This window comes from Malus sylvestris, chromosome 5 (genome assembly GCF_916048215.2).
Source record: "Malus sylvestris chromosome 5, drMalSylv7.2, whole genome shotgun sequence".
Classification (NCBI taxonomy): domain Eukaryota; kingdom Viridiplantae; phylum Streptophyta; class Magnoliopsida; order Rosales; family Rosaceae; genus Malus; species Malus sylvestris.
The window spans coordinates 11,493,010-11,507,621 of NC_062264.1; the positions used below are offsets into that span (position 1 = coordinate 11,493,010).

The 14,612-nt window shown below is 37.4% G+C and overlaps 1 long non-coding RNA gene across 1 annotated transcript; it reads right to left on the minus strand.

Moving 5' to 3' along the window:
• Positions 1 to 13,581: 13,581 nt before the first annotated feature.
• LOC126623400 (uncharacterized) lies at positions 13,582 to 14,325 on the minus strand. Its single transcript, XR_007623749.1, has 2 exons — positions 14,075 to 14,325; positions 13,582 to 13,980 (listed from the first exon to the last, which is right to left on the minus strand). It is a non-coding gene; the product is annotated as an uncharacterized LOC126623400 (long non-coding RNA).
• Positions 14,326 to 14,612: the final 287 nt, after the last annotated feature.

The following is a 14,612-nucleotide window of genomic DNA, read 5'->3' on the forward strand; positions in this document are numbered from 1 at the left end:
AAGTAGTCTAATCCTCACAATCTTCCTATTGATAATGTATCATTGGAAGAACATGTTAGATAAGTCTATCATAAAGAGGACAACACTTTTAATGTCATAGTTCTTCACTTACAAATCGTTGTATGAAGAAATAAGAGTTGCTTTGAACAACCCCTTAGCTAATGCAAACACTAGTGCTTGTTTCTTTGTTAAATGAACAAAGAACTTAAGAAGAAAGTACAAGGGCATGGACACTTTATGTGCCATGATTCTTCACTTACAAATTGTTGTATGAAGAAATGAGAGTTGCCTTGAACAACTCTTGAAAGTTTGTAATTATGTTTAGAACATAATGGTTGGTTGACAAAAATAGTCCATCAACATGGACTTATGATGATTTTGAATCATTGAGTGTTGAAGTGTTAAACCACTTTTAGAAACGGAAACTAGGCAAGGACTTCACCTTTGTGTCCCTATCCAAATGGTTCACTAAGTTTATTGTAAACTATATAGTGAACAATAACCACACACTCTCCAAATCGTTTGATGTGTATAACACAATTGAAATAAGTTTCAAGAGAGATAGTGGGAGTTTAGGGACCATGACTATTGTAGTCAAAAGGAGAAGTCAAATGAAGAAAGCGAAATAAACTCCAAGGGAACAAACTTTCTTTATGAAAGGATGGACATTGGAAGGGGTATTTGCAAGAAATGTCTTGGAAGTGTCAAGAACACACCTTTCGAAGGTGTTGTAAATTGTTCTTGAAAAGTTCAAAACAGTTGGTTCTTCTACTTGAATGCTTGATTCCGTATTAGTAACTATGTTTTACAATCGTTGTAAAAGTGTGGCTAATAAAAGGTAGAAGATTAATGAGAGAAGAGAAAGTACTTCACATTCGGAACGTGAATCAAATGTAGATCTCTGCGAAAGCAGATGGTACTTACTTCCTCATATGAACTACCAAAGAAATTGGAAAAACCAAAGATTGTCTTTACATTCCAATTTTAAGGAACTTAATTCCATCACTATAAGGGATGGATGAATGTTTTGTTTGACAAAACATTGTTCTTTATTAATGAATGATTAGATTATTGTAATCTAATTGATTGTCTCTATAGTAGAGATGTTATGGTAGTTTTAACTGTTTAGAATATAACGATGCTTAAAACCCAAAAGGTTGCAAGGTGGTGACTAATCCCAACTGAGTTGTGATACCTCAAAAACATAAAATACGAGTTGGTCATAGATGGATGCTTTGGATCGTTAGATCCGGATCCAATACCTTCTTATTAAAATTGTATAGAGGCGAAATGTTCGAATCTTTATTCTTTTGGAAAGAAGAAAGAATCACAAAGTTGTTGAGGTTAATTCACTTAGATATTAGTGGCACTTGTCCACAACATAATTCTACTCATGTTGTATGACATTCATCGAAGATCGCTCTCGGTTGGACTATAGTTTATTTTGAATAAACACAAGTCTGAATACTTTGCAAAAGGTTTCAAAGAATTCAAGAAATGTAAGTTGATGAGTAAGACGTCTAAAGTATTTGCCTCCTTAGATTTGATCCAAGGAAAGGTAACACTTTAGAACAGTTTCCTTGAAATATATCAAGGAAAGAAGCATCATATGATAATGGATTTCTCCATTAAGAGAAGAACGAACTCGAATAAGATTTAGTTCGTTGGATGTTATCAATTGCCCATATATAGGATATATACTTCTAAGACAATATGATTGTCAATTAGAAGATCTTCCAAAGTTTTCATGACTCCATAGGATGTAGTTGGAAAGAAAGACAAATCTTAATCATGTTAAGATTTGGGGTTGTGTGCTAATAAGCAATATTTGTTTGAGAATTATCTTATGGATATCCTTTAATTAACATTTGGATATCACTTCTATAAACCAACTAACAAATGTTGTTTGTTGGGTAGTTCATTGTAATCCTACACTAGGATTTGCCTAAGATAGAGCAAATGAACGAGGGATAGAACTCAAAGAATGGGTTCTTTGAGAAACAAGATAGTGATCAACAAATATAACAACCTAGTTCCTATACCACAAGTTCCAAGGTAGTCGAGAAGGATTTATAAACCGTCTCAGTTGAATGGTTTGAACTTTATGACTATGTCATAGAGTTGCACCTCTTAATTCGAAAGAAATAAGAATGAAAATCCTTATGACTACATTGAGTGTATATACGATATATACTCAAGGAAATGGTAAAGTACCATTTGACCCGAAATAATGAAACCTTTATAGCTAATTGGTAGCTTAAGGTGACTACAATCAAAGAGATTGGTTGACTTTGAAGAAACCATCTTTGACGTAGTCTTATTTTCAATTAATTTGAAGATTGTTAGCTAAAACTAAATGGTGATTCAATGTTTGGACATAATATGGGTTTCCGAAACCATTATTAAGATAGTCTTGATAATATATATGTCTAAAACTATGAATCACAAGACATGTAAGTTGTAGAGATCCAACCATCATGGATCTTAGCAAGCTAGTGGGAGTTATAAGCGTCTTATGAGAGAAAGATCAAATCAATTGATTTCTCATAAAGATGTAAATTAATCTTTTGTTTACTAAGTTTACAAAAGATTAGTGGGAGTTAATCATATTCCTAAAATTGAATATATATGATATATATTCCTAAATGTACAACCCGTACTCTTCTTCATGCCACCAACCAGGTGATGAAATGTACAACCTGTACTCTAATATCATTTGGCAACTTGCCACTCATGCCACTAACCAAGTGAAGAAGGAACTTATCTTCATGCCACCAACCAGGTGATGAAATGTACAACCCGTACTCTCCTTCATGCCACCAACCAGGTAATGAAATGTACAACCCGTACTCTAATATCATTTGGCAACTTGCCACTCATGCCATTAACCAGGTGAAGAAGGAACTCATCTTCGTGCCACCAACCAGGTGATGCAACCCGTGCTCTCCTTCATGCCACCAACCAGGTGATGAAATGTACAACTCGTACTCTAATATCATTTGGCAACTTGCCACTCATGTCACCAACCAAGTGAAGAAGGAACTCATCTTCATGCCACAAACTAGGTGATGAAATGTACAACCCGTACTCTCCTTCATGCCACCAACCAGGTGATGAAATGTACAACCAGTACTCTAATATCATTTGGCAATTTGCCACTCATGACACCAACCAGGTGAAGAAGAAACTCATCTTTATGCCACCAACCAGGTGATGAAATGTACAACCCGTACTCTCCTTCATGTCACCAACCAAGTGATGAAATGTATAACCTGTACTCTAATATCATTTGGCAACTTGCCATTCATGCCACCAACCAGGTGAAGAAGGAACTCATCCTCGTGCCACCAACCAGGTGATGAAAGGTGATGAAGGAACTCACCTTCGTACCACCAACCAAGTGATGAAAGCAACTCACCATTCATTCCACCTACCAGGAAACTAGTGGTACAACTTGTACATGTGAACTCTTAGCATTCACAAATAATCAAAAACCCTCAAGCTTAACAACTCAACTAGGGGAGCACTTATGCCCAACAAGAGTTATAGTCACTAACAAAGTCTTATTGCAAGCCAACAACAACTTCAGTGCATGGCATACGAAGATCAAGCTATTCAGCCCTCTTGCATCTACTTCAGACATTTCCCCTCTATAACAATGCAAACATTACAACTCGTAGAAAGCTTCACACACTCTTGATCAAGACAGTGTGAAAAAAAAAAACCAATTTATGGTGCCAACAAGAGCTTCATCAAAGGAGTTCAATCACAATCCTCAAAAGCTTCACACACTCTTGATCAAGACAGTGTAAAGCAAAAGCAATTTATTGTGCCAACAAGAGCTTCATTAATGGAGGGTAACCACAATTCTCAAAAGCTTCACACACTCTTGATCAAGACAGTGTGAAGCAAAACCAATTTATGGTGCCAACAAGAGCTTCATCAAAGGAGTTCAACCACAATTCTCAAAAGCTTCACACACTCTTGATCAAGATAGTGTGAAGCAAAACCAAGTTTTGGTGCCAACAAGAGCTTTATCAATGGAGGGCAACCATAATTCTCAAAAGCTTCACACACTCTTGATCAAGATAGTGTGAAGCAAAACCAATTTATGGTGCCAACAAAAGCTTCATCAAATGAGTTCAACCACAATTCTCAAAAGCTTCACACACTCTTGATCAAGACAGTGTGAAGAAAAACCAATTTATTATGCCAACAAGAGCTTCATCAATTGAGGGCAACGACAATTCTCAAAAGCTTCACACACTCTTTATCAAGACAGTGTGAAGCAAAACCAATTTATAGTGCCAACAGGAGCTTCATCAAAGGAGTTCAACCACAATTCTCAAAAGCTTCACACACTCTTGATCAAGACAGTGTGAAGCAAAACCAATTTATGGTGCCAACAAAAGCTTTATCAATGGAGGACAACCACAATTCTCAAAAGCTTCATACACTCTTAATCAGGACAGTGTGAAGCAAAACCAATTTGTGGTGCCAACAAAAGCTTCATCAAATAAGTTCAACCACAATTCTCAAAAGCTTCACACACTCTTGATCAAGACAGTGTGAAGCAAAACCAATTTATGGTGCCAACAAGAGCTTCATCAATGGAGGGCAACCATAATTCTCAAAAGCTTCACACACTCTTTATCAAGACAGTGTGAAGCAAAACCAATTTATGGTGCCAACAAAAGCTTCATCAAATGAGTTCAACCATAATTCTCAAAAGCTTCACACACTCTTGATCAAGACAGTGTGAAGCATAATCAATTTATTGTTCCAACAAAAGCTTCATCAATGGAGGGCAACTACAATTCTTAAACCTTCGAAGTAAATTCAAGACTGTTCGAAGCAAATTCAATTTATATGGTTCATCCAAACCTTTGACTACTACAAGGTGTGGCTTGCATCACAATCTCCTGCTCAACAGTGTGTAAGCAAAATTTGTATATGTTGTCTCTCCCAAATTTTCAAATTTCTAATTTCCAAAAAAAAAAAAAGGAAATTCAACAAAGCTTCATCAATGGAGGACAACTACAAATTCTCAAAAACTTCACACTATCTTGATCAAGATAGTGTGAAGCAAAATCAATTCGTTGTACCCAACAAAGCTTCACCACAAAAACTTCACCAACAAAAGCTTCATCAATGGAGGACAACTACAAATTCTCAAAAGCTTCACACTATCTTGATCAAGATAGTGTGAAGCAAAATCAATTCATGGTACCCAACAAAAGCTTCAACTCCAAAGCTTCACCTACAAAGCTTCAACTCCAAAGCTTCACCCACAAAAGCTTCACCCACAATAGCTTCACCCACAATAGCTTCACCCATAAAAGCTTCACCAACAAAAGCTTCACTTACAAAAGCTTCACCCATAAAAGCTTCACCTACAAAGTTTCAACTCCAAAGCTTCACCTACAAAAGCTTCACCCACAATAGCTTCACCTACAAAAGCTTCACCCATAAAAGCTTCACTAACAAAGCTTCAACTACAAAAGCTTCACCCATAATAGCTTCACCTAAAAAATCTTCACCCATAAAAACTTCACCTACAAAAGCTTCACCCATAAAAGCTTCACCCACCACAAAAGCTACACCTACAAAAGCTTCACCCATAAAAGCTTCACCAATAAAAGTTTCACCTACAAAAGCTTCCCCCACCACAAAAGTTTCCCCCACCACAAAAGATTCACCCACAAAGCTTTAATATATATATATATATATATATATATATATATATATATTCGAAAATTCAAAAATTCAAAAATTCAAAAATTCGAAAAAAAAAATCGAAAAAAAATTGCCTAGGCGTCATCTTCTTTGGGCCTAACAACTTTCATAACAAATATATATAAAGACGGAGTTTTAGGTTACCACTTAGAAAGGAAATGCCTCATTCGTCAACTCCCTCGACCGGAGACTTAGGGGACTCCTACCATGTGTTACTGCACCTTGATACTCGGAAGTCTCACGACCACTTAGTGACTTGGATTTTTCAAGTCTCCAAACGAGAAGTTTTCCTCACCTGGCAAATTAAGGGAGCACTACCTCAACCTATATGCTTCACTCATAAAGCTTCAACATACAAGCTTCAACAAAAGGAAAAATTCAAAGAACTTAGTGAAGAAGGCCTTGTTGTATTTAACACAATACGTTGAAATGAAGCAAAACTTATTTATTGATATCTCCGATAAGTTACAAATATGTACATATACATGAATCAAAATAAACAAATAAGAGGGATCCTTCACAAAGGTTGCTCAGAAGAAGTCTCAGTAGTCGGCAGAGTCCCAGAAAGATGAGGCACCAGAGGGTGATTATTCGGAGCCTTAGTACTAGGCAGAACCCCAGAAGGAGGAGGCACCGAAGGTTGATCATTCGGAGCTTCATTACACGGTACAGCCCCAGAAGACGAAAGCAATAAATGTCTTTGGAACAAACTTCTAATGATCAAGTAAAATCTGACCATCACATTCCTGCAGCTGGTCGAGCTTCCTCTTCATGTTTGTAGCATAGTCATGTGCGAGCCTGTGCAACTGTTTATTCTCATGTTTGAGCCCTCTGATATCCTGTTTGAGACTTATCACTTCAGCCGCCAATGATTCAACTTGGCGGGTTCGAGAAAATAGGCGTTACGCCATATTAGACACAGAACCTGCACACTGAACACTGAGAGCCAGAGAATCCTTAACAGCCAACTCATCAGACCGTTTGGAAAGTAGTCTGTTATCTTTGGGAGTGAGAAGGTTCTTGGCCACCACCGCAGTGGTCATATCATTCTTCATCATAGAGTCCCTAATAGTAAGAGGACAAGTATGGGATAAGAAGGAGGGGCGCTATATGTTGTCTTGAGAATGCATGGCTATCTCTTCACCAAAGTTCAAGTTAAAACGACGGTCGGATGGGCCAGACATTCTCAGAAATGATGAAGGAGAAATGAGGTGCAATAAATCTCTGAAGTAAGGGGAAAATTCCTACAAACAATAACTCTCTGAATGTACTTGTTGCAATAACTCTCTGAATGTACTTCTTGCACACAATTGGTGCCCTTATAAAAGAAAAGGCAACATGGCCGTTGGTTCAAAAATCGAAGAGGCACTACTCTCCGAATTCCGAAGAAACACCACTTTCCACACGTAACATTAGCTCCTCGGGTACCATAGATAACTTTGTCAAAGATCTCTGACAAAGTTTAGACACATAAATTTTGAAGGTCCAGCTACCCTACTTTACCCACAAGGGTAAAGGAATAACACCACTGCTTGATAACTAGAAAGTCCCAATGTGTGTCAACCTTCGTGCTCCGTGGCAAGGCAGACTGGTAAAAATGCCCAACCTTTACTCACATTCGAGAAAACACTCCTAACAAGATTGCTTGCTCAAAAATCGAAGAGGCACCGCCCTCCGAATCTTGAGAGCCAGACTCCCAACAGGATTACTTTCTTAAAACTCAAAGAAACACCGCTCTCCGAATCTCGAGAGCCAGACTCCCAACAGGATTACGTGCTTAAAATTTGAAGAGGCACCGTCCTCCGAATCTCGAGTGCCAGACTCCCAACATGATTACTTTCTAAAAAATTAAAGAGACAATGCTCTCCGAATCTTGAAAGCCAGACTCCCAATAGGATTACGTGCTCAAAAATTGAAGAGGCACCGCCCTCCGAATCTCGAGAGCCAGACTCCCAACAGGATTACTTTCTCAAAAATTAAAGAGACACTGCTATCCGAATCTCAAGAGTCAGACTCCTAGCAGGATTGCTTTCTCAAAAATCGAAGAGGCACTGTTATCTGAATCTCGAGAGCCAGATCCCCAACAGGATTGCTTGTTCGAAAATCAAAGATGCACCGTTCTCCAAACTTCGAGAGTTAGATTTCCTTGGATAAAGCTTGTCTGCAATCTTCACATGCAACATCAGCTTTCCAGATACCACAAACCACTTTTTCAAAGTGTTCTGACAAAGTTAAAACACGTGAAACTTGCAGCTCCCACTACATTGCTATGACCAAGAAGGGTAAAGGAATAACACTACTACTTGTTGTTAAGAAAACTTCTATATATGTCGACCTCAATCCTCCATAGCTAGGCAGACCTGCAAATAAAAAAAAATGCTCAACTTTTCTTCACATCCGAGAGGGCACTCTCAACAGAGTCTCTCGAAATACTCAGCTTCTTTTCCTCCCGATAATACCTTTGCAAACAAGCCACACCAGAGCAAGAGTATCTCATATCATCAGGGTTAAAAGCAAGAGTATCCCATGTCATGCTTTTTCCCTGTCTTTTCCTTTGGCCTTGTTCTTACCTATAAGACAAAGAGAAAGAAAGCAATCAGGTAGCACTTGGAATCAAGTTTCCAGTCAGGAACTGACTGCCTAGAACCCCTTGCTTGATTACTTACCTGACATTGCTCTCAAGTACTCATCTTCAACATCTTATGCTTCCAGAGAAGATACCACATCTGCTTGAGGAACAGATAGAGCAAGTGAGAAGGATACAAGGAAGCATGTGGAGATAAGCGTAACAGAACACGTGTCGATACATCCACTACTTTGTCAACAGCAAAAGTATCCCATATCATCAGGGTCGAACGTACTCTAGATTTGATGGACTTATTTTGACCCTCAAATTCTTGAGTCAGCCTTATACTTTAGAGGAAACCAGAAAATCTCCAATCTAGTTCAACAATAAGCCTGTGGAAAGTTACTTCTTCAAAAGCAAAAGTATCTCATATCATCTTTTCTCCATTTGCTTATCCTTATCCTTGTTGCTATTTATGACACAAAGAGAATGAGAACAATCAACCGGAAGCCGAAGTCGAACCTCCGATCCAGGTTGCTTGTTTAGAAGTCTGATTGCTTACCTTATCTGTTACCTCATTCGGTAAATCTCTTAGCTCGACGACTTGGGGGACTCCTACTATAAGGTTTGTATTGCACTTGACCAAGCCCAAAACTACAAGTAAGCTTCAAGTGAAATTGATACATTACCTTGTGCATCTTCATCGGTTAAAGATACCACCCCTGGATGGAGGAAAAGTACTTCCAGAGAAGATGCCACATCTACATATGAGACAGATAAGGTAAGTGAAAATGATACCACACCTCGGTACTTAGAAGTTTCGTGATTACTCAATGACTTGGATCTTGCAAGTCCCCAACCGATGAGCTTCCCTTACTTGGGAACTTAGGGGAGTACTGTTTGTACCATACTTGACCAATCCCGAAACTACTGAGCACCGGTCAACGTTATACCATCAAGGACCCAAAAGAGTTTCCCTACAACCAAGAGGCCAATCACAGCACGACACGTGTCGACATCAGAAGCCAATCATAGCGCAACACGTGTCAACATCAGAAGCCAATCACAACACAACACGTGTCAATGTCAGAATGAAACTAGAAACTCTCTTCTATAAATAGAGATCATTCTCTCACAATATTTCTTAATGTCATTTGTACTAAATCATTCACTAGTACTCACTAAAGGAGAGCTTAAACCTATGTACTTGTGTAAACCCTTCACAATTAATGAGAACTCATCTACTCCGTGGATGTAGCCAATCTGGGTGAACCACGTACATCTTGTGTTTGCTTCCCTGTCCCTATCCATTTACTTACTTATCCATACTAGTGACTGGAGCAATCTAGCGAAGGTCACAAACTTAACACTTTCTGTTGTACCAAAATCCTCGCTGATTTTGTGCATCGACAATATCCATATGCATATTACTATAAATGATTATTGCGAACTACAAATGACTTGATCCCTGTTTAGGGTACGTAGGCAGTATAGCGAGACGTTAGATGCAGCCATATAAGAAATGATATTAAATAATCGAGACCATAACCTTGTTTAAGAAATTGAGTGATGTGAAGGATATTGGTGATAATTGTGCATTTTAACTTTATGTTTTGGTGATTAATAGTTAGTACACCGTATTATATAATTGGAAATATTATGAGATGTTTTAAATTTTAGATTTTATCATGGCTTATCCATACGTATAGTCCTTGCACATAATTATTGTGAATGCTCTGATGTGCAAAGGTGAATGCAGGAAACACAGGTAAGTTCAGGTAAGTTCAAGTAAGTATACGGTATTAGTTGAATTGATGGGGTTTTGATATGACTACATTTACGTTTTTAGCAACTCCGACACTGTCGTACAGGTTGCAATAGTAGGCAACTCCGGCATTGTCATACAGGTTGCCTATGAGTCGTACATGTTGTATTAGATGCATTTAAAGCTTATAAACCTGCACCCTGGGTGATTGTGATTTAGCCAGAGATATGGTACAAGCTTGTTTATAATGTCACATCCCGCACCCTATGCTCACATTGGATCCAATTTAAGTGCACATTCTTATCGTACAGACCACCATAGGTGGTTCTGACTCGTAGGTGACTAGCGATTTATTGAATGGCTATCTTGAGTGCGTAACATTGAGCATAACTATATTACACTCAGTTTTGTCGTACATACCTTTTTAGTGGTTCTAACTTCTGTGCAGTGCAGTGCCATATACGTCATTGTAGTGACTCCAGCTTATGTGCTAGCAATGATTGATGAGCTATGATTTCAGTCGTACAGGTCACTAGAGGTGACTTAGGCTTATGTGCTAGCAATGATTGATGAGCTATGATTTCAGTCGTACAGGTCACTAGAGGTGACTTCAGCTTATGTGCTAGCAATGATTGATGAGCTGTGATTTCAGTTGTACATGTCACTATAGGTGACTCCAACTTATATAGTAATTATGATTGATGAGATATGTAATGCGATGGGCTAGCATATGTGATGAATATGCGATGAGCTAGCATATGTGATGAATATGTGATGAGCTATAATATGTGATGAAATATATAATGAACTAGTATATGTGATGAGATATGGGTAAGTCGTACAGGTCACCATAGGTGACTCCGACTTCCGTACTAGTATGAGTTATTAATCGCATGATTATTTGACATTATTAATGAGGTGTTGTGTGTGGTATATTATGATTTTTCTGGAAATTATACAAGTGTTGTAGCGAAGGATTATAATGTTTTATATGTTTTCTATTAGTATTTCACTTACTGGGCCACTTCACCCCTCATGTTTTTTTAGCTGGGTTTTCTTATCGTCGAAGGTTCGGGGTGATTCTTAGTACTGGAGATTATTTTAAGGGTACGATCCCCAATTCACTCTTCTGTACTTTCTTATGCTCTAACATCACATGTGCAGTGGGTTTATTCTCGCTCACCAATGCACTCTGGTATTTAGGCACTGTTAGGTTTAAATTTATTCACAATTGTTCCACATCATCACACTTTATGGCTTCGTCACCTTCTAGGTGTCGGCCAGCACAACTTGATTCGGAGTTCTAGTGGACATTCACATTCCAGGTCAAGGTTTGTCACTTAGCCTTACAATGGGCTAGCAATCAGTTGTTTATTAAATATTATTTTTTCTAATCTTAATGTAAATTCAATAAAATGTAGATAGCAAATGAAGGACCGCTTTTATTAATATGGATTCAGTTGCTTTGATTAGTTAAAAGACCGCTTTTTTATTAAATGCATTTCTTATTCATTTCCATCTACATTAATAAATATATTTAAAACATGTAAATCGCGCGTAACACGCCATGATTCAAAAAATGCTTTCTGCATGTGCATGAGCGCGTGCATGGAGGATAGTAAAAATAAGACCTGTCAACATATGAAGATTCATCTCTATTAAAGAATTGTCACTTAGTACTATGGTTTAGTAGTATTCCTCTTCAATTGTAAATGAAAGGTTTTAGGCTTAATTCTCACAAAAGCCGAAGTTGAACCGTATTATTATAAATGCCGCAATGTGAACCTTAGCCCACTCTCTCATCCCTTAGTGTAAATATATCGTTTGTTAAAAAAAAAAATCACTAGTAGAAAAATTAGTATAAATGTAGTATAAAAATCTAATAAGAGTAGTTAGAAAAAAAAATTTACTTTTTAAAGAGAAAAAAAGGTAAAATTTTGCATATGAGAAGGCACTTGAATCGACATCACTTGATGATGAACCTATTTTATGTAAATTCTTATCCAAGTCATGAGCCATTCCAAAATTAAAATGTTGACTTTCAAAAATTTAAAAGAAGAATGTGAATAAATAAACAATAAAATTTTTAAATTTTAAATAAAAAAATACGAATAAAAAGTTAATATTAGAGAAACTATTTATTTAAATTATATTTTATAAATTTTATGACGTTGTTGTTTATAAACTTTAAGTGTTCAATAGCATGTTTATTTTATATTAACTAGCAAGGGTCACACGCTAAGTGGCAACATTATTGAACAATTTAAAAAAAAAAAAATTAGACTAGAAAATATAGTACTCAATTGAACAAATTCATTTCAATATTTAGCCCTATTTCTCCAATCTACGATATGCAAAATAATGTCTCTGTAATTTGGGTTTGAATTCATGTATATATAAGTTTTTAAAATTTACAACCTAACCGGACCCATCCCACTTCGATTGGGTTGATCGTTGAACGTACTAAGTGTTTACTAAACATTTTTTTGAGCTCAGTTTTCTTTGATATCCACTTTTTATAAAAACCCCTCAGTATTAAACTAGTACTAAACCAAACCCTATAGCATCAACCCTTTACATGAAATCGGGACAACAGCGATAACAAACAAAAACCGAAATCAAACAAGTATAAATGTAAGTAGAAACCAATATCATTATAAATTATTTGGCTTGTCATAAGAAAAACTAAAAATGTAGATTCGAAACGGTGCCAAATAGCATAAGAGGCATAACAATAACAAAAAAATGATTCAAACTTACATAGCCAGAGAACCAAACATGAAAGGCAAGTAAAGATGTTGGTGGCTCTGGTGTAGGTCTGCTGGCTGGCGTGGGCCGAGACCATCCGAATCAACCCTCACGCCATCAACTTCCTAATCGCCCTCCTCGCAAGCGATCCGTTGATCCTGAGGCAGTTGGAGAGAATGGACGGACTAGGTGCCCTAGTTAGGGATGGGCAACGGTTATGGCGTGCGGGTAACCGCGGTTATTTACCTATAACCGTTTATGTTCATACCTGCATAACTGTTTCCCTGTTGGGTAATTGCTTAAATGATTATACCCATACTCATAACCGTAACCGTTTAATACCTATTTACCTTTTTTAACCCGTTTATCTTTATTTTTTTTTACCATTACCCCTTTTTTACCCGTCTACATATTTTTTAACAACTTGAAAATTCAAAAAAAATTGTCATATTTTTTTTTTGACAATTAAGCATCGTTATAGGTACATTCATCATACATTTTCGTACTTTAATTTTTTAAGTTCTTATACCTTTCTAATAATTGAAATAATAGTTTACGGACTATATTTTTAACTGTTACCAATGAAGGTAAATATAATATTTGCTAAGTATTATTGGGTTACAAAAATTGTTTAGAAGACATTTATATCAAAGCATTTATGTCAATTTCACGGTTACCCGCAAATAATTTAAATTAATTTGACGAATTCCTTGATGATGAGAATCATCATTCCTGTAGCATTGTTATTGAGAGAAGGACCAATGAATTCCTTGCTAATTTATTGCGTGCTAAGTATTATTGAATCAAGAACATGGTTTGTGTTAGTTTTACATATATAAAATAAATGAGTAAACATTTACCCATTTATAACCGCGGTTAACACCTATAACCGCCAATTTAAATTTCGTAGGTAAACGGTTATACCCATAATCGTTTATTTATCTAAACGGTTACACATAACCGTAACTATTTAATTTAAATAGACGGTAACTGCAGTTACCCATAACCAATGAGTATTTGCCCATTCCTAGTCCTGGTCGAAGAGCACCATGTTGTTGACCTTCTCCTTTTGCTTTCCTTTACTTCACTTCTTCTTCTTCTGCTTGCCTCCTCCGGACCTCGCCGGCTTCGACTACGACGGCGGTGCTTTGTCCTTCTTCGGCACCTGAAATTTAGAAACCTCGAGTTGTCAGATGCATTTACATAAACAGGTGGAGTGCAATCTGGAAGCAAAACTTGGTTGTGGAGTCCGCACGAACCATTGGATCGGATGACGGCGGGAGAGGGAGGGAGAGGGAGGGAGGAGGGTTTTGGGGAGGGTGAGTGAATGCGGAAGAGATGGAGGGGTTTATCTAGTACCGACGTCGTATAGCAAGTATTTGTTTTTGTTTTTGTTGCGGGCCACTTGGGCCTTTGGGTTGATTGGTCAGCCCATGTATGGAAGATCCAAGGGGAGCTTCTACATGGGTGGGCTATTTTGCTGCAATTTTTTGCAGGGAAAGTAACTCGCTATGATTATTGATACACAGGCAATTCACCCGACATGAATAATGTAATTGAATATCAACGCCATATTATATTAATTTAATGGTATTAAATGTCAACGTCATATCAACAATGTCATGACATTAACAGTGGTCGAATATCGGAGCTTCCATTAGACCTGACATTTTGGACTTGATCCGTTAACTCGATTCGACCCGACGTATTAATATTTGTATTTGGATGGATGCTTAACGGGTCGGGTCGCTAACGGGTGAACTCGTTAACAACCCGTTAAATAACGGATCACTTTGG